The following is a 26499-nucleotide window of genomic DNA, read 5'->3' on the forward strand; positions in this document are numbered from 1 at the left end:
GCCCACATTTGCTGCCAGCCAGCCAGCCAGCCAGCCAGCCATCCAGCCAGCCAGCCAGCCAGCCAGCCAAAGTGAGATTAAAAGCTACTTTTTACAAATAAATTTGCAAAAATGCGCTAAAAATCATTTTAGATCAGAATGTTTTAACTGATTTAAAGAAAAATTCATAGATTTCGCAATTCTTGCAACCATCGGAGACATTGGAAGTGATCATCGTATAACGTCGTATGTAAAACACACATAACCCTTATTCACACGGAATCACTTAGTCCGCTCGCTCGCAAGCTCGCTGGTGTCGCAAACGTAAGCTTTCTGTATAATAAGCGTCGTAACACGGGTGATGTACGAGAAATTTAGATTCGAATTAACAAAACCCTTGCACACCGTTAAGTAAGTACCGTATCCACAGTATCCGTGACTTTTCCTGAATCTACCGATTGCAGTCGAGTACGAGACAATCATCACTTGATGCGACACCACTGTCTTCTTTTCTGCTTGACTAAACCGGTAACTTCATACCCATACAAAACATAAGCATTTCCAATGCTAAAAGAACAATTCATCAGTCCAAAGACATTATGACGTACGCTACCTTTGAAACAGTCCAATCGGTTAGGGAAGTTTTAAAAGAGTATGACTAGGGTGGTATTTATGGAAGAAAATGTGTTAATTTTTTGTATTTTTTGTGTGTAAATGCTTGAGGTTTTAAAAATTATCTGCCCTCTCACTAGTGCATTAAAAGGCTTTCACACGCACAAGTTTTTAAGTATACTTTGTAGAATTATTAGGCCTATTCTAGACCATTCTACAGCTTTTGAGAGCTCTTTACTGTACTTTTTCAAACTTTTTAGACTCACAGTTCTTTTCAAACCGTTCCCAGGGCATTTTATTACCCACTCTTTCCTGAGCATCTGGTCGCTTTGCAGAACATTCAAAGCTATTGTTAGATCATTCTAGGCCCTAGATGCTATACCCTTTTGAGGAGAGCATTTTAGGCTCTGGAATAGATCAGGAAAGACTCGTAATGGTCGCAGAAAGCGCAGAAAGTAAAAGAGTATTGGCAGGCTGTAAATGGTAATGAGCATATTTTTTTCGCACCGCGACTGTACAGCACACACCTGCGCAACTGGTTGGAAGTGGTGGGAAGGGGGCTAATACATCGTAAACGGACGATAATGTCACTAGTCTTCGCCGAATGAGTGTTCGTTTGATGTCAGAACAATTAAATCTTCCGAAAACAGATGTCCATCGAATGCGTAAGATTTGCGCGAAACCAAACGTCCGACGATCCACGGTGCCACAGCCTCCCTACAGCTCCGATGTAGCCCCGGCAGACTTCTCTCGTTTGCAAGGGTGAAAAGGGAGCCGAAACGAAAGTGTTTGGAAACCTTGGACAACATTAAAAAACCACGACAAGGTACCTTAACAGCATACCGAAAATCGCGCTCCGGAGGGCCTACGATGTATGGAAAACAGTAAAACACGTAGATCACATTTCTTTAAATTAAAGGAAAAGCTTGAATCTTACAGAACTAAGTATTTTTTTTCAGAATTTACCCGAAAGCACAGAAATAGAAAGAGGGGTGGATGTAGTTAAACTATAAAAAGAACCCGAAGAGGCCCCGAGAGAATTTCTAAACGGTTCCCTTTAGCTTCTTGAATTCTTGTTGGGCCAGTGTACTCTATCGCTTACCCACAGCTACCCGTAAGCTTTTTAGTCTAGGAAGTAGAGGATAAATAAGGAATTTGCCCGACAGAAGGGGGTGCAGTTGTAATTTTTTAATATGTTGTTGAGTTCTGAACCTTCAAAGAAAAACCCTGTTTTTGACCTCGGGGGAGGACCGCTTACGCCGCCATCTTGGAGGGATGGTACAGAAAATCTGTTTTTTTTAAATAATTCCGCTGCAATTGGTCTTAAGGAGAAAAGGTTTCTATAAAAATCCTTGAAAAGAACCGCGCTCTGGAAATGACCTAGATGGCCCTCGTAAGTTTAAACATTTACACTATTCAGAGAACCCTAAAGCTTTTCAGTGCCTTACAGATTTTGGGAGAGCTCTCTGGGTCATTTTGGAGGTTTTTTTGGCGCATTTTCTCTATTCTTAACTTTGTTTTTCCCAGAATCGAGAGTTTTTTAGACTATTTACAGAACTTCCGATGTCTTTACTAAAGATATTTACGTCCTTTATAAAGAATAAAGGGCACTGGAGCTCCATATCGCCCACTTCTATGCCTTTATTATTCCACCACCATATATATTATAGCTCGGCCTGAAAATGACCAAATTTTTCTAGATTGCTACGCTTTTTTCAGCGCCGTCGTGGCCATGCAGGCGAACTTTTCTCAATTATGCGCATTCTTGTTTTTTTTTGTTTATTCTCCGAATATTTCTAAATTGTAATCAAAATTTTTAATTCCTTTGCATTTTCCCTTCTTTTTGTGAATTTTGTGATATTTCATCAAAATTTTTTAAATTCTGGGAATTTAATCGAATTTTCCGAATTCATTTCAATTATTCTGATTTTGAATTTTTGTGTACCCCTACCTTTTTTTCACCCTCTGTTTTCAAACGTAAAGGAAACAAATATTTTTTTGTTTTTCTATCACGTATCCTTTACTTAGTTAATAATTAGTTAGTTAACACAATCATTTTCGTTAATTTGGATTTTTCTCTTAAATTTGTTGCTAATCGGGGGCTTTCAGACTTCAACCCGAGGCCTCAAAACCTTTTATAAAGTTCAGAAGCTTTAAACCGCATTGTTTGCACTACTGTATGGAAAGATGCGTTGTCGTTATGCAAAAGAGTGTTACTTTTTGGGAGGATTGAACGAGCTCTTTCGAAAATTAAAAGCAAATGGGGGTTTACAGTGTAGTTGAATTCTGCAGTTCTAATTTAATAAGCGTGTACCTGAAACCATAAAACATTTTTTTGGACAGTAAAAGTTTATTTAAAAATAGAGGCTGATTAGCAAAAAAATAATGAACATGTGCGGTTTTAAAGGTTTATTCAAAACGATATGATTGTGGCGGGCTCTGTGACGTAATAAGCCCGACCAATCAGCTCCTAGAACCATTCAGATGACATAACGACTTGGCAATATTGCAGGAGAATGGCATTTATAACTTGCGTCATCTGTCACAGGCACTTGTCACTTTCGTGCTAGATGCAGTTAAACATCCCTCTCAAAACGTCAGACCCTCGTGTAAGGTTGCCAGCTCACTTCTACGTGATTGGTTGTAGGTTTGTGACGTATTTAGTCTGAAGCGTTTCAAATTCGGACTAAAAACACAGCTTTTCAATAATTTATTTTGGCTTTATTTTACTCGCAAATAAAAAATGAGGACACACGGGTCTTTTTATTTTTAATGTACTTTGTGGATCAGAAATAAAAAATGAAGGCGGGATGAGCCCATTGTCGTGTAGGTACCAATAAGCATTAAGTGTATTTTTTATTCTTTAGACGTAGAGGAACTGTAGTAATTAGGCCATTGTAAACGAAAAAACATCATTTTCTTTCCTACTGAGACTGCAGCTTGCAGAGGATTAGAGCCAGAGTCAATTGTAACTTGAGCCGATTGACCTTCCGATTCAAAGGCAAACATTTGGATTTCGTCACTATTCTTTTAGAAATACAGTTTAACCAACCACAATATTTCTTTCTACAAGCTTATATTTACAAAATGGATACAAGACTGAAGCTTAATTTTTTATTGACAGTTTTTGACATACATATACTAACTCGATAATTTACATTCTCCCACAATTGACACCGCAGGTTTCAATTCACGTTCAACTTCTATCTGCGTTACTGTTAACAATGACGTCATCAATGTAGTCCTCGAAGGGTTCACTTCCAAGGGGTACAGATTTTGAATAGGTTTTGTTTGTAGTCCTACTTCTGTTTTCACTTTGACTACTCGAACAATTATTCCATCTTTACCGGGGATCAATTCCATAACACGACCTAACGGCCAAAATACACGTTTCTTCCGGTCATCTCGAACAAGTACAATTTCATTTAATTCCAATGGCTTCTGATTTATTCTACTTATGAGCTGGGACAAATATTCTTTTCGAAAACGTTGTCGTAACTCATCTCTCAGTTTCTTCATGTACTTCCATCGATAATTCAGATTTTCAGAATCCATATCTCCTTCCGGGAACTTGAGTCCACATTCGTGTGACATAAACATGGAGGGAGTTAGGGGTTCTAATTCGTCGTTATCTTCACTAACATACGTTAGCGGTCTCCCGTTGATCACCTCTTCCATAATAAGCAATGAATCATCTAATTCCTTCCTATTGAGAGTAGACTTTCCAATAGATCGTTTCATCATATCTTTCAGGATCCGGATGATACGTTCCCAATATCCACCCCACCACGGGGCGGCAGCAACATTGAATTTCCACTGAATTTTTTCTAAAAAAGTATCTTTTCCAATAACTTTCCAATCCAATGATTTGGAGAAGTTACTGCATCCTTGAAAGTTAGTTCCGTTGTCACTCATCACAAGTCTTGGTCTTCCTTCTAATCTAATAAATTGTTTGAAAGCTCCAATGAAGGCTTCCGTAGACAATGAATTGACAACTTCTAATCTGACAGCTCGAAACACTGCACAAGTGAATATGATGATCCATACTTTCTTTTGATTTTTTAGATATAAGGGGCCTGTTGCATCCACTCCAACTACTTCAAATACTTTATTAGCTTCTAGTCGTTCCAAGGGTAGAGGTTAGGGTAACACAGTAACATTTTTAGCACCAACTTTTCTACATTTTACACATCTGAAAATCATGTTCATTATTTTTTTGCTAATCAGCCTCTATTTTTAAATAAACTTTTACTGTCCAAAAAAATGTTTTATGGTTTTAGGTACACGCTTATTAAATTAGAACTGCGGAATTCAACTATACTGTAAACCCCCATTGGTCACTTCCTTCCCGAGTTATTACTGATTCTGTGCGGAGAAAATGCGCTTTCGTCGGTCGCGAGTGACCACATTTTTAACTTGTTTTAGTTTTCATGGCAACATAGGTACTATCTTGATTACATTAGTTTGCAGAAATTTTTGGATCAAGCTACATACGTTTCCAATAACAAAAAATGTGGGAATCCTAAATTACCTAAAATTAAACAACCGGAAACATTTAATGATTTGCGTCCTATAAGTGTTTTGCCGGTGTTATCGAAGGTCTTGGAAAAGGTTATGGTCGAGCAAATGAATGTCTTTATATCAGAGCAGAATATCTTACCAGTGACACAGTCTGGGTTTAGACGTGGGTACAGCTGTACCACATCACTTCTAAACAGCTTGTTGACCTTTACTGATCAAGGAAAGTTATCAGCTCTGATTTTACTGGACTATTCCAAGGCCTTCGATACAATTAATCACAGAACGCTTATTGACATCCTACATCATATTGGATTTGGTCACGACGCTTGCGTCCTCTTGAAGAGTTATATCACGAACAGGAGGCAGCAAGTTGTTCTTAAGCAACGAACGTCACAGCGTGAAGTACTTGCAGCAGGTGTGCCTCAAGGATCCGTATTGGGCCCGATATTATTCTCGATATATACGTGTAAATTCCATTACTCACTTAAACACGTGGCGTTTTACCAATACGCAGATGACACCCAATTGTTATATCCCTACCTTGCGTCTGATATAGAACATGCAATTAATAATATAAACGCTGATATAGCAAGGCTTTCCGAATTATCCGATTTGCACGGATTAGCAATCAATCCTGCCAAATGTTCTGCTATGTTATTTGGACCAGCCAAAGAAAAGGACGCAAGAAAGGGATGGTTGACAATAAAAGTAAAAGATATGGTGTTACCCATCAACGACTGCGTGAAAAATTTAGGATTACATATTGACAGTGATATGCGGTTTAGTAAACATATTTCGGAGTCATGTAAGAAAGCCTATATTAATCTAAAAATGATTTTTTCCCATCGCCACTGTTTAAGTAGACATTTAAAAGTATTGCTATGTGAGGCACTTGTGCTGTCCAACTTTAATTACTGTGATGTGATTTATGGCCCCTGCTTAACTATTAGAGACGAATATAGAATCCAAAAAATGCAAAACTCTTGTCTTCGTTTGATCTTTGGAATCAAAAAGCATGAACGCATTACTTACAAACTACAAGAGCTCGGTTGGTTAAATATGGCTAATAGGAGATTACTACATTCAGCTTGCATATTTCACAAAATTGTTATAAATCAAATGCCACCGTATTTATACGATCTTATAAAATTTAGTTCAAATCCGCGGTTCTATAAATTATTGACACCACCATTTCACAAAACACGCAGGTATGAAAGATGTTATGCTTATAATATTGCCAAAGTATACAACGACCTCTCAAATGAATTAAAAAAAAATATGAATAGCGCTACATTTAAAAACCATTTTCAAGGTATTTTGTTGCTTAGGCAGTATAATCAGCAGTAATATCATTGTCTTTCTTTCGTCCATTTTTTTCTCAATTTCCTTCCTTTTCCTTGTATTTTAGTTTTCTTCTTATCGTCATCAATAGCTTCTGCCTTTGTTAATTTAATTTTTTATTCCACCTCCATGTAATGTATTACTACTAGATATTAAGGGTTAAGTGGTAGAGCAGATGTATCACATGTTCATGCTGAACATCTGAACTTCGCCCTCTTAGGCTTCTGGCTACAATATAGTTTTTTTTACCGTTTATATTGCTTTATGTTATTTTAGAAGTCTAATAAATGGCACTTATTATTATTATTATTATTATTATACTTTTTGCGTCCCGGATATTACACCAGAACTAGTGATGCCGCCGAGACGAGACTCAGTCTCGTCTCGTCTCGTCTCGTCTCGAATTTTCGAGACGAGACCGAGGTTCAGTCTCGTCTCGTCTCGTCTCGACGAGACGAGACTAAGCATGAGTCTCGTCGAGAGTCTCGCCGAGACTCTCGTTTGGTCTCGAATTTGTTTGTATTTATTTGTACTGTTTTAGCAGAATAGTCTAAATCGAGAACAAAAAAAGATAAACTTTTGCGAATCGATTTCTACGAGTTCAAGGATCACTGCGGATTAGAAGTCGTGTTTCCGATTACGAGCTGTCAAAAAATTCCCTGAAAATCGTATGCGATTCTTCGTACATATCTTGTTTAATTGTGCCCACGGACACGGAGGCCATCTTGAGGCCTCCAGTTGTTGTGTTATGAGTATAGCAATTCACAAAAAAACAGTTCAATTAATCCGCTTCTGCCGCTATTTCCGGCTGGACAAAACTCGGTAGAAAAGAATTTTTCCTTAAAACCCATCGCCCTCAACCTACGGTTATCAATTTCAGGTGGTTTGGTTTTCGGTTTAATTTGCGGAAAAAAATTCACCGGAAGTGCCTATTTTTAATAACATTCCGGCCAGAAAAAGGCTGGCAGAAAACTCATTTTGTGTTATTCAAGTTGCAAGGAATCCAGTAACAAAGATTTCATCTTGTTAGCTTATCACTACTGGTTCCATGCGTCCGGCTCTCGTACCTACTATATTACTCCTATTATTTACTTGTCATGCCTTCGTAGTTCGTGGTCTTTTATATGCTATATGCTCATTGCTCTACCTACATACACTATATTTGGATAGTGTCTCGAGACCAGGCGAGACCAAACGAGACTAGACGAGACGAGACGAGACGAGACGAGACTGAACCAGGACGAGACTTTCGAAAGTCTCGTCTCGTCTCGTCTCGCGGCAACACTAACCAGAACAGACCGGGGTCTTATAGATCTGTCTCAAGGTTTCCAAATCTGTTATGAAGTTCAAAAACATGTCCCAGTTTATGTGGAAAGTCTTAAATTTGGTGGGGGACCATGCCTGGGACTTTAAACTTTATATAAGAACAATTTCCAGTAGACCAGGATGCCAAGGTCCATATGTCTTGTATAAAGTTGAAAAGCTTTGGAGGTGTCTCAGTCTATAGAAACCCTAATATAATCTAATAACGAAAGCAATGTGGGGCTTTGTATCCTGTACCGCTGACCCAGGATTATACAATAGAACAATTATATCACTAAACCAGGGGCCTTCCAAACTTGCATTGGACATGTTTCACATTATGCGGAGAGCCTCCAATTTGTGGACGACCATCAATTTGTTTCTCAATCAGATATAAATCGGTTTTTAATAACAAACAATTTGAAGCTACTTTTTTGTTTCCTGTATGACTAAACTAGGTTTCTATGACAGAACAATTGTCCTTAAAATCCATTAGGAAAATGTTTGAAACGCTGTCTTTTGGCTCACTTCCCCTAATATTTTACGTAAAAAAAATAAAAAAGCTCAACCATGAGCGCTTAAACCATCAGGTACCAACACGTAGAGCAGTAGCTGACGTGTCTCAAATATAAACGACAATTAAATTAATGGCTACATGAAGTTAAAGGGTACCGAGGAAGTTCACATGCAAAATTTCTAAGCAATCCAAATTTACGTGTTAATATTATAATTAAAATACCTGCAACGTTGCACAGGAACATTACGCCATTAGCTTGTCACAAAATAGTTCAGGGATGGTTCGCGTGCCATCACCTATGATTCAAAAGTTAATGGAATACCACTTACATTAACTTGATGTTTTTATTTCGATTTAACTGGAGTAAGCGCGTTAATGCGGCCGTGTCTTTGCCTTTTGGCTTTTAGTGTACGTCAACTTTATTTTGCAATAAAACGTTAATTGAGTTACCTGCATGCGAGGAAAGGGATGATCAATAACAATCTGCGGCTTTTTCTATCGTAGCGTTTATTTCATTTACTTATAAGACGAAATTCGCTGTGTAACTAACTTGGCTCAGACATGCAAGCTTATATCGTTCCCTATTTGCTTAACAATACTCATTTTTTAAGTTAATTTTTAATGTGTCGTATTTAAAATGTAATTTGCGTTTACGTTCCTAGAACACACGCTCGATGGAAGATTACAAAAGTGCATTTTATTGTTACACCGTGCTTTGTGTGGTCATAAAGATTATAAAATGTTTCAATTATTTCCATTGTTCCTCAATTTTGATGTAACAAAATTCCATAAAAAAGAAAATATTTTAACGGATTTACAGAGAGGGGTGTGTGTGTTGCATGAGGTTATAAGCAGAGGGGAAAACGCCATTTCACATTTCGGAAAATAATTTCTGACCACCTTAACAATTACGTACCACGAAAGTGCTGATGTACTGATCCATTAAACGCGTATCAAAGTTTATACAGGGTGACAATTTGAAAACTTACCACCCCCCATATGTTAGTAAATAAACGAGATATTTAAAAAAATCAAAATCCATTTCGGTAATTCGGAGGGGGAATCACAATGACATAGTTGGCGACGCACCCTCTCCAACCCCCTGCGCCCCAGCCACCCCAACTTTTAAATCTTAAATAGTGACCCTCCATGTGTGATACGTCGTTGGAAAGCTCTGAAAAAATGCTTTCCAACCATACCAATAGCATTACATTTAGGTTAGTTAGTTAGTAATCGTGCAAATCAAAAAATAAACTAATATGATACATTTGAAATCTGTCATTTTTACAACGCAACCGGCGAACATAGACGAATTAAGGCAGAGAATAATTCAAGAATGTCGAAATATTGCAAAACCAACATTTGAAAAGGTTCGACAAGAGTTTGAGAATAGATTATAACTGGCGATCAAAAATGAGTTGCTGTCGAGTCGGCTTTGGAAGTTCAAGTTAAATACGATTTTCCATGTTTATTTTTTGATTTGCACGATAATTACTAACCTAAATGTAATGCTATTTGGTATGGTTGGAAAGCATTTTTCAGAGCTTTCCAACGACGTATCACACATGGGGGGTCACTATTTAAGATTTAAAAGTTGGGGTGGCTGGGGCGCAGGGGGTTGGAGGGGGTGCGCCGCCAACTATGTCATTGTGATTCCCCCTCCGAATTACCGAAACGGATTTTGATTTTTTTAAATATCTTGTTTATTTACTAAGATATGGGGGGTGGTAAGTTTTCAAATTGTCACCCTGTATGTACAAGATGCGAGCAGTAGTGATTAACGACGCGCTAGCCAATGTTATATTTTCAATGATTCATAAATGCATTGGCTTGACTCCAAATTTACGGGTACGTCTGCAGGAACGCATTTATCTTGACGTAAAAATTTCGACGGATTGACTATGTAATAGCCCTACCATATAATTTTTCCTGTTTAGCGTGTATCTAAATTGTTAAAAGTTGGCATTATATGTTCCGATTACACAGGGTTAGAGTTTTGCAGAAAAATCGGGCGATAGAGGGAACCATAACAAATAAGTTTAAAAATTAATCGAGGGTCGCAAACTTTTCGCTTAAAAACGTCCCCAAAGTTGCATTTCTTCTTAATTTTTTCTCGAAGACCATAAGATGCGTCAAGGAGAACGGAACGCCTTTGGATAGGATATGGAGTACGAATGCCCTTTTCGATTGTAATTTTTTTAATTCTTACCTCACGAGGGGAGGGGGGGATAAGAAAAAACCATAATTAGACTAGTGCATGGTCCATAGTTTATTTTCGGGCACCAGAACACAAAGTTGTGATTACGGGTACTTCTCTTGAAACGGAAATTTCAACGCGTGTTTTGCGTTTATAGTTAAATGAACATCCAGAAGTGAATTAATTCAAACGCGTCAGTTTTCAAGATCTATTGTATAAAGAAAAGACGATAAAGTACTTTAGCAGTTGGGTAGAAAAATTAACGTCGCGAAAAAATTAATACCGTATCCTGTGAAGGACAAATCAATTATACGTGCCAGTTCGTAGTCACAAAATTGTTATAATCGCTCGCAGTTGAAAAAAAGGGTGTAAACTTGTTAGATAGTGAATATTTCTTCGTTGTGTTACGCAAAAAAATCTACGCCCAGAGAACAAGCGGATTTAGCCGGTCAGACATATTTTACAACTAACGTTAGGGAGCCCTGGTTTAGACTTTCTATCACGTGACACTTTTCGATTTTAAATTTAGGCGGGATCCAGTTAGCTTTTTGAGGCAATAGCTACTCCAATGACAATTTTTAAACGTTGCCGTGTTAATTTTATGTCTATGTCACTGTAGTGTGAAGTTAGTGTAGAACTTTTGGAACTACAGAAATAGGGTATTAATGTATTATCAGATAATGAAAAAGACATTATATTAATAAAAACGTTTGGTTAAAAACAAAAAAAACTGTGTGGTGGATACTCTTAAAATATTTAAATACATAATTTCTTTGGAGAAGAAATCGACTATCACACAATGTAACTTTAATCTCTTCCGTTCTGAGAATACCGCCCTAGCAAACACTGTCCAACAAATTGGGCTTATTTTTTTCAAATTTTCGTTGATTCTGCTCTGTTCGCTCATCCCTTGCCAGTGTGCTTTCAGGTTGTTTTCACTAGACCTCCTTTTTGTTCGCTACCTTTTTTCCCCGGTTAATTTTATGCCCAACCAACGAAATAACCAATCTGTCTAAATTCTTTCCCTTTTCTCGCTTTTCTCTAGTGAATTTCTTGGAGCTGTTTAAAGTAGCTCTGAATGTGAAAGGATATTATTTTGACGTAATCCAAAAAAATATTGGAGGCATTCAGTAGAATGGCATAGGTGGCTTCTAGCCCATCTGAAACGACGGTTTCAGTGACAGAAGGAGTAGCAAGTCGCGAATATTCATTTGAATCTGTTGAAGAATCATGTTCCATGATGACATCTGCTAGAACTTTTACTAAATCTCTTTTCCTTCCGTTCTCATAAGACCATGATCTTCTTTGAGTAATTGTATGTCCAGTTTTCGGTGGGATGGGTGGCTGTGCAAGCGTCTTTAAATGAAGAAAGTTATTCTTTTTAAATATATGGCCAAGCAATTGTATTCTAGAAATTTTTCTATGAAAAGCATTTCGGCTTTTGTCCTTCCATTTGAATGCATTTGTAACTCCGTAATGGAAAGCTCTTTACAATGAGGTATTTGAGGTATTATGTTATTGTGTCAACAGGCTCGCCTTCTGTGTGTGGAAAAATAAGCGTAGGAAATCTGATGCCACAACTGAGCCACTGTTCATCCACTTTTACTCCTGTTGCTCCGCATTCTCCCTTTACAATCTCATTATTGTGCTGGTGTGCATAATCAATGAGAATAGTCGGGTTGACAGTTCAAGGCAACCAATTTTTCCTGCGAGGGTGCCGTTCCTTCAAAGTCAAGATATCTCCTAGGTGCACTTTGATTACTTGGGCATAATAACATGGCCACGAGCGTAGTTTCACATACAACACTAGAAGTTCCCTTGGTGCATGGCTCTATCCTAAGTAAGAACGTTTAACCCGTTTCCATTATGAGCTGCAAAAATCAAAATCACTTTTGCAGTGGGACATTCCGTCTTCTTCACTCATCTCGAAACCGCTTTCTTGGTAGTGCATTTTGTACCCCGTAGGTCGAAGAATGTAAAGGGCATTGTTGCGTCCCCAAACTAGAATAAAATATCCTTTCGTTTTTCCTTTAATGAAAATACCCTGTACATAACCGTTTTGCCTTGCCTGTATACATTCCTATTTGTTACGTGTGCGCGCATGAGCCGCAGAAGCGCAATATGTGTACTCGTCGCGCAGAATTCGTCCCATTTGTACGCTTAAGAATCCCCCTTTTCTCAGCGAATTCGAAGAGAGTCGATTATATAGTTAAAAGTATACAAGAAAGTGCTATTGCAAACTTTAAAAACAAGCATACCAACAGCATGAGGAAAAGAACATCTCCAATTTGGTGGGACGCAGAATGTACGGCAGTGATCAAACGACGACGAGAGGCGTTGAAAAAATATAAATTGACTAGATCAATGGAAAATTTTATCCTCTGTAAAAAAGAACTTGCATACTCAAAGCGATTCCTTAAATACAAGAAACGTAGAAAATGGAAAGATTTTTGCCAGAACATCACCAGAGATTTACCAATCTCGGAATTCTGGAACCATATTAGAAGATTCAAAGGTCCATGGCGCGGTAAGGCTATCGGTGAGCAATCTTGGATTGCCGATTTTTTAGAAAATCTTACTCCAGCATATGTGTCAACAGAACAAAGACCCTATCAATTTGATCGGTGCAACCATTTTCTATCTCGGCCCTTTTCAAAAACCGAACTACTACAGGCCATGAAAAAATCTAACAACACAGCGCCTGGAGAGGACGATATCACGTATTCGATGCTGCATCTCTTACCTATAACGGGGAAAGAATTGCTACTGTGTTTTAATTATATTTGGACTAAGGGGGATATGGTGGAGGAATTGAAGAAAATCGTTGTCGTGCCTATCCTTAAAGCAAATAAAGAGGCAGGTCGTGTGTCTTCATACAGACCAATCTCGCTTTTGTCGTGCATTACCAAAACGTACGAACGAATGATTAAAAATCGGATGGAATGGTGGCTGGAACAAAGCCAGATTCTGCCGGATAAATTGTACGGGTTTCGCTTTGGCAGAGGAACGGTTGACGCACTCGCTGAACTGGTAACCGACATTCAAATATGTTTTAGTAAAAACGATTACCTGGGCGCAATATTTATGGATATTAAAGATGCCTACAATCAGGTTAACTTAGACCTCCTTGAAAGCAAAATGACCAAAATGGGTGTCCCAGATCAGGTTGCGAGGAATATTTGTGACCTATTTAGGAATCGAGTAATATTCGTAAGAAGTAATAAGAACTCTTTAATTGGTCCCAGAATGACATCGATCGGGCTCCCTCAGGGATCTACTCTTAGTCCCCTTTTGTTCAATATGTATTGTGTGGATCTCTACAGAATGTGGAGTCCTAATATCAACGCATGCCAATATGCGGACGATCTTTGCATTTATACCACAGCTAAATCAACAAAACTCGTATTGCAGCAATTAAAAGCTAAATTCAGGATCATAAAAAGGTGGCTGTTTGATAATGGTTTCGATCTATCGGTGGATAAGCTCCAAACTATATTTTTTTCACGGCATCGAGATTTGCCCACAGGCTCGCTAAGATGGATGGGGGTTGAACTTAAAATAACTTCAGAAATCTCTTACCTTGGTATGATTCTCGATTCGAAATTAAGGTGGAAACCGCATATAGAGAAGTTGATAGGTAGATGTGAAAGGGGCATTAATCTGATTAGGATGATTTCCAGAGTTAATTGGGGTGCCGACATGCACTCTAACTTAAAGATCTACAAAACGTATGTTAGAAGTCTGCTTGACTATGGATGTATCTTGTATGGCTGTGCCTCGAACTCAAATTTAAAACGTCTGGACGCGGTATCTAATAAGGCACTACGTCTTTGCATGGGGGCAATGTGCTCTTCTCCAGGAGACGTAGTACAGGTGGAAGCACGGGAACCTCCACTGTCCATCAGAAGAAACTTCCTGGCTTCTAAATTCGTGTTGAAGTGCAAATCTCAGAATTCTAAGATTTTACCAAAATTATCGGAGTTGGCTGTGCAAGATTTGGTAAACCTGTATTGGCGGTTAAAAAATGCTCCCCCTTTTGCAACAGCATCTAGAAATCTGTCTGACATCGCTATCCTCCGTGAAAGCGCTATCAGTAAAGACATTAATTACACCGACTATATTTCGGAGATTCAAGTCATCTTCCCACCATATCAAGGTATTTCGTCTTTGGATAATCTTCTACACCAGTCAATTATTAGAACACACCAACACGCTCTCTTTATTTACACGGACGGTTCAAAGGGTGAGAATGGCTGCGGTTGTGCTTACCTTATACAACCCTCAGGACAACAGAACGTATTTAAGTTGAATGGGAACGCATCTATTTTCACGGCGGAGGCAACAGCCATTGCCTATGCGTTAAGAGAAATTCATGTGGTAGTCACGAAAAAGCTTGTTGTGATGAGCGACTCCCTTAGTGTATTAAAAGCCTTAGACAACAAAACTAATTTTTACAGTACCAACCCGTATATCCTAGATATACCTACTCACGAATGTGGCTCGCCTCCGTAAAGAAGGTATCGAAATTTATTTTTATTGGATTAAAGCTCACATTGGGATAAGTCACAACGAAACAGTGGACAAATTAGCGAAAGGAGCTATGGAGTCGGGAATCATTTTAAACATCCCGCAGTCCAAACAGGATGAAACGGCATTCATGAAGCAGCAAATTCTTCGAACGCAATGGGAAGCCGAGTGGAGAGAGCGATGCCTTAGAAGACCCACGCAGTATACCTACCCGTATAATGCCCTCAATAACAATCAATCCGTGTTACTATAATTACAAATCCAATAGATTTTATCAATCAAGCATAGTCAGGCTAAAAACAGCGCACGGTAGATTTCCAGCACATTTGCACAGAATAAATTTGATTCCCTCGGCACAGTGCACGTTTTGTAATTATGAGGTAGCAGATTTGAATCATTTAGTTCTCGCCTGTCCGCAGAATACAAATTACACGAATATCATGATGGAAGGCCTACTCAAGCTGGGGTTGACACACCCTCTCGATGTACCAACAATTCTAAGTACCAACGATAAGGGAGTTTATGACATTTTAGTCCGTTTTGTAGCTGCAAGTAAACTACCGTTGTAATTGTAACCCGTATTATGTCATCCTTATGTGCTACCAAGTACCAACCTTCCGTGGCCTACCTATGTGTTGTGTGAAGTCGCTTTGATCGGCCCCAAAGCGTGAAACGTATAAATCCTTGTTTAGTCCTCTGGTTTCCCTAATGTAGGCTAAAATGGGCAAGATCCCGAAAGCCTTAAAAAAAAAAAAAAAAAAAAAAAAAAAGCCATCGACTCAACTACGTTGAGAAGTCGCCGTTATTCAATGGCCGATTAGCCTTCGTCGTTCGCATATAGATCTCTATCGATCCACAACGAGTCAAGATGTCGCCGTGCTGTTCGCAACATCGTTATTAACAAGCAGAACGTCAAAGCACCGCACATCAATAAGAAGATTTCGTTGTAACAAAATCGACAAATTCGACAACTTCGTAGAAAACAGCAATCTTCGCCATTGCAACATCGCTTTCGTTGTTAATGGACTTCGAAACAACACGTAAGTTCCTTTGTTTACATTATCACTTCGTAACTTTACCATATTCTAGTAGCCGTCGTGCCTACGTCAACCATATTCAATAGAAATTCATTTACTTTGTATTTTTGATAATAAACACGTTTATTTGTGTCTATATTCTTTCATTCCCAGCATAAACAAGGCCTTGGAAGTAATTCATAATTACAGTCCACTTACAATCCAATTCTTTGTACGGTACGGTAATTTGCTGCGCTTGTACAATTTTCCTTATATGGGAACCCTTTATAATAAATAATGTTAAAAGACTGCAGACCCGATTAATGCAACTCTCTATAGGTGATGATTCTTTCTTTGGTTGCTTGGCAAATAAGTTTTCCTCGTTTTTTGTAAATAAAACATCCCCAATCTGTTATGTTTGTTTTGAGTTGTTCCTGATTTCCCATCCCATCAATACTTTTTTTCTGTTGTCAAGTACCTACAAACAATCCGAAAAATGATGTTTTATACCTTTACTTTTTATTTATTTATTTACTATCCCTATTGTTCTGGACCTATACTCCGGTATTTACCTTACGAATTAGGAAAACTAATGATTATTATGCTCTTGCCTTTCATGTCTGTTTGTCTGAATAGTAACCGGTTCATGTAGCCTTTTGGGAAACGAGCAAAGAAATATACGCGAAACAATTAAAAATTCAGAAACATTAAAAAGTTATGAATTCATTCAAATTAATAAGTAATGGGTAGTTCCTCAAATTTTGAAAAATTTAAAAATTAGATAAAATTCAAACCAAAGTACATAAAAAAGCCTTGTAGGTGAAGCAATCTAACATAAATATGCTTCAATTCCAAATGCTCAACGTCAATTGATAAATCCCAATAAATTTATTTATTTGGCTACTTTATTATTGGTACAATAATATTATAAAGGTACTTATAGTGAGTGAAAGTGGGAGGTGGAAAAGTAAAGTAGACCCTTAATTATTTCTAACATTCATTGTTAAAGTTACGTTGTGGTATTTCATAAATCGTTGCGTTTAGTATTACCTCAAGATTCAAGTAGCAAGATCATTCATAAGGAATTTCACCTGTTCATAATGAAGCATACATCACAACCACTCATCGTAACCGCAGGAAGTTATTACAGCCAAGTAATTTAATAATAAGCAGTTGCATCCACCGAAGATACATATTTATCTTAATGCGTGCTTCTCATTCAACGGCCCTTTCCCAATCTTGAGAGTTAACTGTGAACTTTTATACTTATTATTAGGGCTCAGCTGGAAGTTTATTGAAACTGTATTCCAATCAATTTGTGAAACAAGAGTTTGAGACCAACAAACAATGTCTTCAAACACGCAATTAATCTCGCTTAATCCTATTTGTCAATCTCGTAATCCTATCAAATATAATTCCCTGTCAGGCGAACAGACGTCAAATTAGTGATGCTGTCAATAGCGGATGAAGTCTATCTTACGTTACCTTTCCTCCATATGCTAGAAACGCATTTTCTTTTTCATTTCTATTCCAAAAACGTCTTGTGGATAATTAAATTATTGTCGCAAAATACCGACCAATCAAATTCAGTAGCCTTAATTATAATTATTATTATTTGTAATAAGCACTTAAATGATAACATCGCATATTAATAATACAAGCACGCGTTTTTTTAATTAGCTTTAATGCTTTAGTAATTGAATATTTAATTCCTTCCATTTAGTAAACCGAATGGACGGCTAATGATTATCTCGGGGGACCCATCTCGTTTCAATGCTAATAATAGGAAACGTGAGATTTTAGAGGCACGATTACCTGCACTTTAGAAGCAAATATCTTTTATTAATTTATCGTATCTCCAATCGGTCAATTATCTTAAGTACATAAGCCCGAAGACGGCAATCGGCTAACTTGACAGCATCACTATAATCGCACCGATTTTATCTAGGAAAAGGCGAAAGCTTTTAGGTTGTTTTGATGAGCGACCGTGTTAAAGTGTTATTTGAACAGCTTTTTTGCTACTTTGAATTAGTTCTAATAATATGAATAATGCTCTTATTGTACATGCGTTAAGCAGCTGAACTGCTGTAGAATTAATAGATTCAGGTGAAAAATATGTACTGATCACTATTTTCGGCTGGTGTCTGAAGGCGGGACTGCACCAAACTGGGCTAACCCGGCGGCATTTGCGGACTTGCCGCCGGCACAACATGCCACCGGCTTACTGCGGCGTTGCCGCGGACGTTGATTCGACTCCACCAAACAGGGCAGATGTATCTGCTTGCAGAGTTCTTGTTCTTCATCCAAAAATGTGGGACGATGACGAAACATTTGTTAGGTTATATGGCCCTTAAAATTATTTCCAAGAAAAACAATAAGATGAAGCACAGCTTTTGGGTACGGCGTAGTTTAAACAAAAACCTTCGCTGTGAAAAACAAAGTACTGACCGAGGACTGGACCAAATAACCGCAGAACAAGAGACAAGACCGAGCACCATCATCCGATACAGTGATCCAATGAACACACTTCTTAATTTTTTAAATACAAAAATAATGCGTTCAGTAAAAAATGCTCAAATTTTAGTTTTGAAAAAATCAAAATGGTGTGCCGAGAATTTCCTCAAGTAGGTACAAACAATATTTGTCCTTAGGGAACAATATGTGGCGAATAACTGTTTCCATCCATAGATCACCATAAGTAAAACACAAGTATTTTTATGGGCACGAGGACATATGGTTAAGAGTTCAAATAATACCTCTCGAATTTGAGTTTCAACGTGATTGTTAACATTTCAGAAAAATATTCCATAAATTGTGGCAATTGTGATAATTCCTAAAGCACAGAAGCAAGGAATCGCCAAGATTGTTTTGGCTCAAGTGCCAAAATTCAAAAAGAAGAAAACTGTGGGAGTATTTTCACTGAGACGGACCATGCGGCATCGCACTCTTCGGTTATGTTTTGGGTAAGCGTATGGATAAGCTTGGTTTTGAATTCTCTTGTTTGGCAGGTGATAGTCGGCATGGCGGGGCGGCCTGAGGTTGCGTACCTTCCGTGAGCATTATTGAGTGCTCTCCGAATATGTCTTGGTGTTCCCAACGAGGGTCGTGCTTTAGTGGCGCGACGACATGTTCGTATAGATTGGACACTTCCATGGGTATCGGTGGTATAATTGTTGCGAAATGCTGACTTGTTGCACTCGCGAGCGGATCCACTTCACTAACAACACTGTAGCGGTTGTGGGGGAAGTTGAGGATGAGGTCGACGATATCTTCGACGAAGTCCATGCCAAGTAACGCACGGTTCTTGACTTCAAGGAGGATGATAAACGAGACCTTGATTACCTGCTGGTAGACTTGTTTCAGGCAGAGATGGTAGCCATCATGACCTGTCCACAGGAGAACCTCCGTAGAGGTTACCGGAATAAGCATATATGTACATATGCAGTACAGTCAGGCGGTGCAGAGGGCCCTGTAAGCAGACAGGTTCCGATCGGCTACGGCGCTTGATTGCAGGTGAAGTCTAGATAGATTAGGTGAATCTAATAGGGTAAGCTTGATCTGGGTGCCAGCGCACTGCGGAATGGGGAGCAACGAAAGGGCGGACGAGCTGGCTCGTGAAGGCAGTGGTCGGGTCTTCGTCGGGCCCGAACCTACCCTAGGGATTGCTCCCTCTTTTTTCAGGGCCAGGATTGCACTGGGTGACCAGTCAATTCCAGGCTCAGTGGCAAACCGAGACCGAGTCCAAGGCCTTTTTAACAGTGCCCCTTGACAAATCGGGATCTTTTAAGCTTCTAAAACTGAATAGAAATCAGATTAGGAAGATCACCGGTGTCGTTACGGGGTACTGGATGGTCAACTATCACCCGCATATTAGTGGGCTCGCAGAGGACTCCACTTGTAGGTTCTGTGGCGAGGCAGATGAAACTACCGAGCATGTGGTCTGTCACTGTGGCGCTTTGATCAGGGAGAGACATCAACTCCTTGGAGACAGCTATCTGGATCCGGGGAGGGTGAAGCAATTTAGGCCAAACAGGGTCCTATCCTTCATTGAGAGGAACCGGCTCTGAACTCAGTGCGAAAGAAAGGGGGTAGGTACAATGGACCTCTGGTGTGCCTAAGTGTTGCCCGGTCTGGCTCCCCTGCGAATAGAATAGAATAGAACCTGCTGGTAGAGGACGAGGTTGACTCGCTGGATGCTCTCAATTTCTAATATTGGTCTCGATCGACGGGCTGGTTGGAATGGGGCTGAGTCTCCCTCAGGTGGGCTGGTGTGCATTTTCGACATTGGATGCATATGACTCCCTGTTCGCTGCATCCGTAGCAAGTGATGCCAAAGTTTTGCGCTGGTGCCGTGGTGGTGAATTGCCGTACTTTGGAGGACACGGGCTTTAGGATTTCTGTTTGCTAGGCCTGATTGTCGCTTCCGTTTACGGCACTCTTCCCTCGTTGGAACGGAGAACTGGAAAACAGTGCACTGAGGCTTCTTTTTCTTAGTGGTCGGCCTGGAACTACTGGGCTCTATCCACGTAGAATCCTCCATTTTTGAATTTTTTTGGTGAGATCTTGGAATTTATTGACCTTAGTGACCGGCTTACTTCTCAAATTCGGTGATAGAGACCATAGACCATGCTCACCTGGAATGACTCTGACGGTTGTTGTTCCTGGCGATCAGGGCGCGCTTCTCGCTGATGAACAGCTCGGTCGGCTCTTTCTCCTCTTGTTCCGTCACAAAGAACTTCCGTAGGAGTCGGTGGGTTAGGATGGAAGGACCGAGGTTTTCTTGAGAAAAACGACGGCTTCATCCCCCGAGGTGATGGTTTCTTTCACACTTTGCCATGCTTGGCGTCAAATTATTTTTGTATTATCATACATGATGTTGATTTTTACCTCGTACTTTGCACAATAAATTATTTATTTATTTTTTATTCCTCACTTCGTTCTCAAGAGGTCGCGTCAGGTCTGGGCCGATTGAATTTACCAGTCCGTCCCTTATTTTACACTCTAAATGCGTACACGCCGTTTGAAGGTAGCATTGAAAGGGTTAAATAATTATTTCATTTATTTATAACCAAGTTGGTTTTTTATTTAAATAGAGTAAATTATTTATACTGCGTTACGTGTGTATATTTGGGATGAGCTAAATGAAGCGGGTCATTGCAATTCAAATAAGAGCAAGGAGAGCGAGTTATGTAGGTCGTAAACGAATGTTGAATAACAAAATGCTCATGCTACGTTTACACGCTTCCGTTCAAAGCGACATTCAACGGGCACGATCACGAGCACAAGCTTGTAAATGGGTTGCTCGCCTCTGCTTGCCTGCTTTTGCCTGTGCTCGTCACCGATCCGGATCCGGTTTTTCGACACGGTTCAAAGGGCGAGCACTCGTGTACCTGTTTACATGCGTTAACGCTTGACGGGCTTGGTCCCCGTCGTCTCGCCTCAGTAGCACGTTGCATCTCGAGTAGCTGGTGCGATTTCTATGAATTTTTATCATCCACCACCTTCTCCGAGCTCTTCTTTTCTTTTGAATTCGTCGTTGTTGTTTTTTCTAATAAAAGTATATCAAACCGAACGCAACAGCTGCAATAACATCTACGTCCGCCATGTTTGGTTCTGAGCTTGTTCTGAGTTGTGTTCAGATGCGTGTACGCGGGGATCCGTCGAGCAGCTTACCAAGATGCTTGCCGCGCGTGTAAACGTAGCATTATAATAACGCGGAGTGAGTATTTATATCAGTCGTCGTAGTAAGATAAAACAAATGCGGTGCCTATAAGTATGAGTGGAAATAGTGAGAAAGCAGCTGCGTTCCGCAGTTCCAAATCCGCACCAGGAGTTTTCGCAAAGCCCGTCGTGCCAAGCAATCCATTTACTGGGTGGATACCGAAGATAGAAATTAAGCAAAGAACAAGAAATCAAATCGATCAAGCCACCTTCGCGCTTATCACGAAGATTTTCGAAGCATTTGCTAGAAAGAAAACAATAAAGTTGAACATTTCCAAATCCATAGCGGAGCACCCCAGAGAAGTCTATAGTCGGTTCGTGCAGAAAGCAACTGGAATGTCAATAATTGTCGTTCTGATTGAAAGTCGTAACCCGAACGCATCTTGAATTCCTGGTGCACAGACATTTAAGGGTATTTATGAACAATTATTTTAACGCGCGGTAGTATTTCCCACGTGTTACCATTATAAACCTGTTTTTGGTTTGTTCTGCCATTTATTTTTGTTCGCTATGAAATGACTTTGATGCGGTACGGGGACGTTTGTAACGAACTGTTAAACGAACTCCCGTCCCAGTTTTAATGTGTAACAATAGTACCATTGACTAATATCCAAAAGTTGGCCTACGACCTAGTTAAGAAATACAACTTAAACATGCCTGAATAAAGGGTTAAAAACGAAATAACGCCATAAGACTTCCAGCATTGTCAATCAGATCTCCTCAAGCAATTAGTCTTTCCCGACTAGCTTCAACCAAAAGAATGTCCATGATTTTTTTGAAAATATTCCTATGACCTTAGATCAAGACAGAGCACAAGGTATATGGAATGTCAACGAAACGGGTATAAGCGAAGACGACTCTAATGAAAGCGATTTTTGTTTTAGTGATGACATTAATATACAATCAATAATATCAGATTGGCAAATTGTATATATTCACCATTATGTAAATAATTTAAGAGTATATTATTGATTTTTATTTGTAAAATAAACTATTGGGCCTACTTTAAAAAACGATCACTATGTTGTAATTAAAATTATTAAAATACCTGTTTTCCTGCATTTGACAAACTGAAATCTAATGGAACTGGGCAAGGTCAAGAAATAAATTAACCGAGTAATTAGAGACGACCAGTAGTATATCTTATAAATAATTAAACAGAAAAAGTCAGCATTGAAGGTGTGTATACAAGTACGTAGGTACTCTAAAGCAGAAAATATCGCACGCCATTGGATCTACACAACTCCCTTTTATGCATTGTACAGTTATTTTTTGCATTATTTTCTAATTTAATAGCATACATGTTTAAGGTATAATAGTAAAAGAGAGAAGGAAATAAGCTTTCCTATGACGTATTAGTTTCCATTAAAAAAATTCAAGATGGCTGTCGCGATCAAAAACGTGAGTCCTTAGGGCTGCACATTTTGAGAGAAAACATAACACCGGGGGCCTGGGGGGGGGTATGGAATACCCCCCAGGAGAAGAGGAATGATTCAATGTTTTTCCGTAGACCTTTCCTTTTAAAATCCTCGGACGCTTGGATGGGCAGACACCCAGGTTCAACATTCTTCCTGAAAACGTATAGTTCCCATAGCACTTACACGACAATTTTTAGAAAGGGACCATCCAAGGGACCATGTCAAACATTTATTTTAACCTAAAAATATGTGAAATAATTTCAAATGGAAACGTTCTAATTTTCATGTCTATATCTATTTCAAACGGTTTGAGCGTAAGAGCTTTGATTCTATCATTAATAGCGACCCTGATGTATATCAATTTTGGAACATCAAACAGATGTGGGTTACCTATATCTCATTAGATCTTCGAATACAGAAGTTTACGAAATATGTTATGAAGTGAGAAACTTTGTGGGGGAGAAGTAAGGGAAATGAGAAATGTAACTGGATGAAAATAAGAAGTGTTCGTGTTCCCAAAAAAAATGTTCCTACACTGAAGTGTAAATCTGTTAAAAGTTTGTTAAGGGTGCGGATCAACGAATAATAGCCGCCTGGTAAACAATAACGAAAGGGTAATAGTACCTACCTAATTTTTTTTAAGAATGTAGATTTGTTTTTTGAACAATGGTGCCCCGTAGGCAATTTTCCTGGTATCTCAAGGGATCTATTACATCCCTCTGAAGGGAAGTGGAATATTCCATGCTTATATTAATTAAGATATTTAACAAAAATGTATTATTATTCAATGATATAATATGTACTAATATCTATTTGCAAAAACAGTGTGAGGGTTTTCCACATTTTTTCTTATTATGACGTTTGAAACCGTATACCTAGGTAACAAGGATTATTTAAGTGGAATAGAAATCGATATCCAGTTTCGCCAATTAGGGGCTGAAAAATAAATTATGAATATGCTTAAGTGCGTTACTTTATTTAGTTTCAGTTTGGAAGTAATACTGAAACGTGGAATGCTGTATTTATTATGACATCGTATCTGCATTGTGGTTTAAGTACCTACCCCATATTATTATTTCGTTTCGTACTTTAATTCAAATTATTTACATAGAAGCAATGAAGATAAAGATTCCCCTCGCCCCTCGTTAACAATCACTCCCAAAGCAACTTCCATATTAGTATCCGTGCAGTGATTACTGATTCATTATTTGTTTCATCGCTTAGTAAAATGGTATAACGCATAAATCTTCAATTTGTAAACGCATATCTTGTAGTTAAGCAATATTATAATACTTTCAGCATTGGTTATTCAATCGTAACAAAAATGATATAACTCGTAACTAAAATTTTTGTTAATTGATTTCATTTAGATACAATGAGCAAATAGAAGGTCACTTTCAGAAAGTGCTTGGCATTATCTACATTAATAAAGCTACAAGAGAAGCAATTCCCAGTCAAATAAATTTTTACAGAAATTTTTCGTATATATATATAATTTCATCCATTCAAAGCGTACCCCAGTTATAAATAGAAAAACGCTAAATATCTAATTGTAATTTGCATTAAAGATAAAACAACACATCGATATACCTACCTAAGGGGGTTGTAAATGTTGCGACGGAATATTTATTTTGGAGATATTTTACACAGATTATTTCCCTCGTATTTCAAGTTAAGCAATAAGTAATAAGGATGTACCTACTTTTAGTATTTCGTCCCAGTGTCAACAATATAACTAACAACTAAAATTGCACTAATTGGTGTCGGATGGGTTAAAAGCATCGCGGTTAAATTTTATGATTTTATTGTCATATAGGAATTTATTTTTGTAGAAAACTGATTTATTTCTTATAAGTATATTTCTTATATAATTTTCTTACAAATAATGTAATAAATAAATTTCTTGCAAAATTCAGCGTTCAACATTTTCCCTCCAAAAAAATGAAATCGTTTCTTTTGTTTGATATTTGGCGAAAAAGGGGTCGTGGAGGTGCATTTAATACAGTTGATATTTTAACATTAATTATATCGAGAAACGAACTGAAACTGAGGAAATAGTGATACGAAAAATGAGGGTGAATTTAAGCATTTTAATGGTGTTATCAGTAATGCCCAAAATATAATCAAGATAGATGGAACAATTACTACAGCAGTTAGATGAAGCTAATTAATTATTGATATATCGTGCATACCTGCGCTTTCACCGTTTCCAGGAGTATTAGATCGTTCCCTTTCCGAATGATGATCGTCCTTGTTGTGCCTGGCGAGCCCCAGGATATTATCGATAGTATGCCGAGGACCGGTGTTCGGATTTGAGATCATTCTCAGAGGTTTCTCCTCTAAACCGCCAAAGCTCAACATCGCCGACGTATCGTCGCAACGTTCCGACTCCATCACGAGGTAATAACGGACTGAACGTTTGTTTCGTTCTGTTACCTAAGGGGCGGATTTCGGGTGGAGTTTCTATAAAATAACCAATAGTAAATTGGGATTATCCAAGATGGAGTCTACCTATAACTGCAGGATAAAGAACCACCGATACGAATACATTGATGCATTGTGAGGGTTGTTGTGAAAAGAGGGAGCCGGAACGTTGATGGGTAATAGAGACATTAGGGTATTGCATCTATTAGGTGTTACTTAACTTACTACATTCAACATTCCTTTCTGAACTAATCGCCTTCAATCTCACAGGTGTTAAACCTTTGATGAAATCTTGACGCGTGTACTTAATGAGTTTTGTACAGGTGGTAACTTCTTATAATGTCCTATTGATTAATTGTGACGTCTCATAATTTAACAAAGAGAAAATCTCTAAAAAGTTAAGACGCAAGTAGGTAACTCGCTATAATTTAGGTACCTTCTTGTATACATAGAGCAAATTATAGCACCTGTGATAATTTTTATACACTTAGTACTTTAATCACATTAGCTTAATGAAATCTTAATGTTAAAAGCCTCCATTACCTACTGTATTTTCCAATTTCGGAATTGTTTTCCATTGTGGATTGTCTACCCTTAACGTAAAATATGAACTGTAAGAAGTTAAGTACCTACCTACCGATATCAGATATGGGAAGGCCAGGACGTGCCAAACTGCAGATTCGACTTCGGAACGTGATCCCCCTCTTTCTTATTATCGAAGATACCTAATTGATTTGGCAAAATCTTTCTTGCAGCACTTTTTTACATAGAATCCATCGCCGATACCCAGTTTTTATAACGAGTGTTAGGTTTTTTGTACGACCCTAAATTACTTTTCTTCATAATTATGGAGCATGCCCTATTAACCTACCCATACATCGGAGTTTTTGAAAAGAGCGTAAAATTTCCTAAATTTTGATGTAT

This window comes from Photinus pyralis, unplaced genomic scaffold (genome assembly GCF_008802855.1).
Source record: "Photinus pyralis isolate 1611_PpyrPB1 unplaced genomic scaffold, Ppyr1.3 Ppyr1.4_LG9, whole genome shotgun sequence".
NCBI lineage: Eukaryota > Metazoa > Arthropoda > Insecta > Coleoptera > Lampyridae > Photinus > Photinus pyralis.